Source organism: Schistocerca serialis, chromosome 4 (assembly GCF_023864345.2).
Source record: "Schistocerca serialis cubense isolate TAMUIC-IGC-003099 chromosome 4, iqSchSeri2.2, whole genome shotgun sequence".
Classification (NCBI taxonomy): Eukaryota; Metazoa; Arthropoda; class Insecta; order Orthoptera; family Acrididae; genus Schistocerca; species Schistocerca serialis.
The window spans coordinates 750,647,551-750,654,008 of NC_064641.1; positions in this window are offsets into that span (position 1 = coordinate 750,647,551).

Consider the following 6,458-nt stretch of genomic DNA (forward strand, 5'->3'; position numbering starts at 1 on the left):
ATCTCTGATTCCCAAAGAGTGCTAAGGATTTTCATTGCATATCAGTTTTCAGGAACAGGTTCTAATTTGTTGCTGAATGTTATGAATTGCAAATTCCCCATAACAAGAATATTATTTTCACAATGTTTGTTTTCACTCTATATTTTTTTCCCTTCCCTTTTGTACTGATTCGCAAGCAGTCGGTATTAAGATTCAGTCACTATTGACGAAACGTCAAAATATTCCACGATGTATTGTAAATGGCGTCATTCACACAAGCCATCGACGGAACGGGATGGGACAGGAAGACAAGGTCAGGTTTCTCGGTTAGAAAGCTCTGACTTGGTGGGCAGAACGCTGTTGTAGTCTGCGAAAATAGGAACACTGACCGTTCCGTTGGGTTGCGTCAAGTCACGCAAAGTCTAAACATTTCACAAAGCACTTCAAGTGGTGGGATTCACATAGATAGTCGACGACTCATGTCGCATCAATAGTTCTCTGGCAGAAAGTTTTGACAATCTTGTCATCTGCTAACAATAGAAGTTAACTTATTTTCCTTGCCTCACATGTATGATAGAAATGGATTTTTGTTTTTGCATCTTCTTGATTTCATTTTTGTTATTGCGCTTTCTTTTCGTGGCAAACTGCAAATGTTCCGTGACGACATGGATATTTTTTCTATTGAGTGTTCTTCCGAATGTAAAGTACGATGTCTTTTTTCTATTGAGTGTTCTTCCGAAAGTAAAGTGTCTGTAAGCGAGAAATTATTTGGGTTTTACAATAATAGGACAGAGTTGATGTGCACACTGTATACAGAGTGAAGAAAAAAATGCCGTACTTGGAGGCCGGCATGCGACTCCTTAGCCAGATTCAAGACAAACATTAATATAGCAAAATCAGATCAGGTACATTTCTAAAACGCAGATATGAAAACAAGGAGCTGGAAACACTATCACGTTGTACAGCACATCAGAACTGAAGAGTAAGGTGTATCATCCCACACGACCATAACAGCTACTGTAGCTCACTCAGTTGACTGCTCAGACATCAGACTCACGTCCACCATGGGGCTATGATTCGAATCCTCATCAGGTTCCATATTAATTTTTTAGATGTGTGTTCCATAGGTCTCGTCATTTATAAGTGGGAAAACATGTTGTCACATGACAATAGCTAATCACATGGCAGTGGGAGCCATTAAACTGCATACAAGCGCATACTAATCGTGCAGTGCACAACCATAACCGGTCCTGTCAAGTTAATGTATAACGACTTTCTGTCAGAGAACACAAACGATGAATACCTCGATATGCGGTGCTTTTGGTGCTGGGTGTGTCTGATAACCAAGCTACTGTGGTGTTTAAAGCTTTCCCGGCGTACTGATTGTTCCATCCGGCAGTTCTCCCGTGTTTTTATGGAACAACCAAGCTACTGCTGCCACTGATGTATATTCTGTGGTTTACTGTAAAAGGCGCTGTCCAAATAAAAATGTTTTTGTCGCCTGAGACAATGTCTTTGGGAAATAGGTAATTTTCGTCTACACATAAGGACAAATGTCATCCAAGGACTAGACATACTCCACAGAGGAAGTAATGCCTGCACCCAATCACCAGTCATCTCAGTGAAGTACCCATGAGATTGAAAGGCAGTTCAAGATATCTCAAAGACTGCCTGTTGAAGTGTGTAAGTAGGCTGTTTATGTGTTTGTATGTTGGCAGCGCTATGTTGCGCTCTGCATTAATAACTCTGACAGCGCTGTGCGCACTCTGTAACAGACTCTGTGGCTGGTCAGACTAGCAGTTAGACGTGAACAGGCAGCAGTGATGGAAGTTGGGAGTGAGTAGTCAGCGGTGATGGAGGTTAGAGGTTTGAAGTGTTAGCGCGAGCGGATGATCTGGACGTGTGTCCTTCATGGAAATGTAATTTGTCGATAATTATATAATTTTTAAAACTGGATGTCACACACGATTATATAATTTTTGAACTGGTTGTCACATTATTAAGGTAAATACATTGTTTGCTCTGCAACAAAATCTTTCCTTTGCTAACCACATGCCTATTAGTAGTTAGAGCCTTCAGTAGTTAGAATCTTTTATTTAGCTGGCAGTGTTAGTGCTTGCGCCATTGCTGTAGTTCTTGTGATGAAGATTTTTGTGAGGTAAGAGACTTATGAAGTGTATGGGTTATTGTTAGGATTTCTTCTATTTCAGGGCCATTCTTTTGTATTAAATATTGGAAATCAGGTTATCAAATTTAAAGCAGTCAGGTCGCGTTATCCTTGAATATTGTGGGTAATTAATGAAAAGGAAAAGTTTGAGTTCTGTTCCTCAGGGAAAATTCTGTAGGTCAGTGTTGAAATGATAAAATAGCAAACAGACAGTATAGTCAATTTCTCTCAGCAGTTTAATAGTATTAAGCACTCAGCAGTTTAAATAAAATCTTTAGTCAGAAATTTTATCGTCTCAGTTATTTCAGTCCACGTAAAATCATTAAAAAGAAGTTTCAAGTGTTGCACAATGAAGATTAGCATCCACATCATTTCACATCAACTTAACACCAGCAGTCAGAATACCAAATTCGATGAGTACAGTTTTGTGAATGGTTTTTGCACCTATTGGAAGACAATGAACATTTTACATATAACGTGGTATGGGCTGATGAATATAGCTTCATTCGTGAAGTTATTGTCAACCTCCACAACAGCCACTATTGGTTTGAATACAATCCACAAGTCACCCCTTAACGTGGCTTCCAGGAACACTTTGGCATAAACCAGTGTTCTGAAATCGTGAGAGGAGGGCTTATGGACCCTTACCTATTGCTGAATAAGCAGAATGTGTCCCTGTCCTATATGTGTCTTTGCAATACTTGCCTGACTCATTATAAAACGTTCCACTTGGTATCTGGCAACAGTTATGGTTTCAGCATGATGGTACACAGTCAGACTTTGGAATGAATTATTTAAATGAAGAATTTCCAGGGAAATTAACTGATCATGAAGATCCAATATTTTGGTCTCCACATTCCACAGACCTTAATCCACTAGATTTTTATTTGTGGGGACACATAAAGGAACAAGTATATAGTACTCCACCCATGCATGTACACAACACAGTGGCTGAAGTGCATGCTGTACAACAATGGTGGATGCAGTTGTGTTGCATAGGGTCAAGCAAAGTACGATACAGTGATTGGCGAAGTGTCTGCAAATGCTGGATGGTCGCTTTGAAGATCTCTAAAGTGAACGTTTCTTGTAAGTGTACATACCAGCTCTATGAAGATAAGCCTGGATGTCAAACGTGCATAATGGAATTATTGTGCATAGCATGATGTGCAATCTAGTGTAGCCTACCTGTTGTGCTTTTTGTACCTCATTGGATACAGATGATGTTACTGTATCCACCATCACTTTTTTAGTGGCCTCATTTGCTTCGTGGATGAAACAAAGCGAGCGCTTACATCTGTGAGAAGTTCATGTTATGTCTTAATGTTTAAATGGAGATAACAGTAAGAGAAGGAAATACATAAGATGCAACATTGTGGAGGCGTTAATTGGATACAATTTGACACTTTAACTTACAAAAAAGTTTGATGTGAATGTGAGTCGAACATTCCTCACGACGTTGCCTGGTCTCACTTTTTTATCTCATTTTATTCGTTATTGTCCTGGCCGGAGTGGCCGTACGGTTCTGGGCGCTACAGTCTGGAGCCGAGCGACCGCTACGGTCGCAGGTTCGAATCCTGCCTCCGGCATGGATGTGTGTGATGTCCTTAGGTTAGTTAGGTTTAATTAGTTCTAAGTTCTAGGCAACTGATGACCTCAAAAGTTAAGTCGCATAGTGCTCAGAGCCATTTGAACCATTTCGTTATTGTTCGTTGCATTTGTTTGGGGCAGACGTGGGACAGCTTCAGCACAGTGTTCATGGCACTTGTTCTTTGCCACGCTGCGTGCAGTTACAGCGTTGCGAGAGCCTCGTTTTTTAAATCGCATTTCTATTAAGGGGCTCCGGAACGCCCTATACTTTCAATGTTAAAATAACGCTTATAAATTACATCTTTCCTCACAAAGTATTTGAGGTAGGAAGTTGAACTTTTTACAGATTATTTATTGGAATATGGGCTACAACTTAACATAGGGATTTTACAAAATTTTAGTTCAGTTATTAAAGATGATTTTTTTTCAATTGTAATGAAAATTCACAACATTTTTTTGCAATTTTTTATTTATATATTCAAAAATATACAGTTTTTTGGAAAAAAGCTGTGTTAAATTATGCAGAAGGTACTGTGTAACATTTACTGAAAGTTTGAAACAAATATGTTTGGAAGATCCTTAGAAAACATATAATTAGTATGAGAAAATAAAAGTTATGGGAATCGAGCGACAAAGATTGGATTAACTTTTTAATGCATTCCAGGTCCATAGGATGGATTATCTCCATCCTCTGCAAACTCCTCCTCCAGCTTCCTCTTGTTCCTCCTCCTGTTTACTCTTGCTTGTATTTCTAGACTCTTTACAGCCTTGTCTGCAGCCCGAAGGCGTTCCTTGTCTAAAGCAAGCATCGCTCGTTGTTGTGTTCGTAGATTTTGCTACCATTTTCTTCAGTTGCAGTTACTGCAACACTGTTCCAAAAGGTGGTCATGTATGAACACTTATCACATTTCAGTTGTATTTCACTAGCAAGTCCTACATGCTTTATAATGGAGAGTTCCAGACCAACTTCACTACAATGAATACATCTTACACAGTTTGAAAAAATTCCTTTGAGAACCGACATATCAAATATTTCATTCACATCCGATTCGCCCATAAAACATTCATAGTTTTCACTCATTGAACCAAGCTTCTTCTGTGAAGTATTTTCTTTCCCACTTTGACTGCTATGGGCAGGTGTACTTGAGAGGTTAGGTTCACTCACTTGGTTATCGTCTTTATTGTTTACAGTAATAACACATACCTTTGGCTTTCCAACATTTCTCCTTTTCTTAAAAGCCTTCAGAGGATTTCTAATAACTTTACTTTTACTCATTATTATACTTCAACAAAACAGAGACTCAAGAAACAGAATTAATTACGAATATTTTCGAGATAATGACAGAGTAAATAAACATGAAACAATCGACAATCACACCAGCGATATATATTGAACCATCACAGGTCAGCCACAACACATACTTTATCTCACATCACTAAACTGTACCTGATGAACACGGACGTTAATAATAACACCATTTGACAGCAGTTTAACAGCGCCACAGTGGCTCACGCCCATGTAGAACACATTTCAAAAAAAATTTAAAAATAGTTGTAGTCTTCGGAATTGATTAAATTATATATCTATTAAAAGGTAATAGTCTGCAGATTCAGAAAACGCAAAAAAGTAAAAATTGAACTTTTCATGATTTTGAGCCTTTCCGGAGCCCCTTAAACCTATTGGTGGGACTAGGTTTCGATACATGCACTTTTGTTTTAAACTGAGAGGAGGAATCACATGCCGACCCCCAAGTGCAGCATTTTTTTCTTCACCCTGCATAGAAAATAAGTTAAACTAATGAAATACTTTGCATTAACTAACATTATAAGTGAAAAAGTCAGCTCTAATGAAGGAGAAAAATATAGCTGTTTATCACGTTATTAGTTACGCAATTAAAAATATAATGGATAAAGTAAACAGGATCTATTTATTGCTGATGTTGTTTGATGCATTTGTAGGTATATATTTTTGCTAGCAAATAAATATCTATGTTTTGAAATGTTGTTTCACTTCTGGGCGCTTTAAAACACAAAACTGATCAGGAAGATATGGTACATTACTTGCGTTGTCCATTAATAAACTTTATCGTTGTAAACTCCTCAGTATGAGGCTTCTATAATCCGACTTTTACTATTTTCCACTAGATAACTTTGCAAAATTTGGCTTTATTTGTAACCAGAGTAATCCGATTCATGAAAAAAGCACGATAGTTTATTGGTTATTATTTTAATAAACTTACGATCAACCAAAAACTTTATTGCATATTCGATTGCTGATGTGTATTGGATCGTAATATACTTGTGTGTAGCTTGCAAAAGAGTTTTTGTTTTCAATGTGAATTAACTGGTACACACAACTGTAATTGAGGTAATTTCTCTTAAGAACATTAGTCTCTGAGATCTTTTCCACTCTTCGAAATGTTTTCTGTAGAGAAGGGTGTTCCAAGACATATGAAGATGGATACTTAACTAAATTTTACAGACCATATGTTTTATGTGTAAATGTTCTGCCACTGACCACCTGAAGTTACAGTATTTAAATGAAAATTACTGTCATTGTCAAGTGATAATTCATGTAAAGTCTTAGTGCGTTATACTCAGAGGTAATATTGTTTCTGGAGACAATTGCTAAATGCTAATAGTTGCAATTTCATAATTCTTAATGCACATCATACACCACACCCCTTTCTTTTGAATTCCGACAACTTGGCGAATGTTGGTTCAG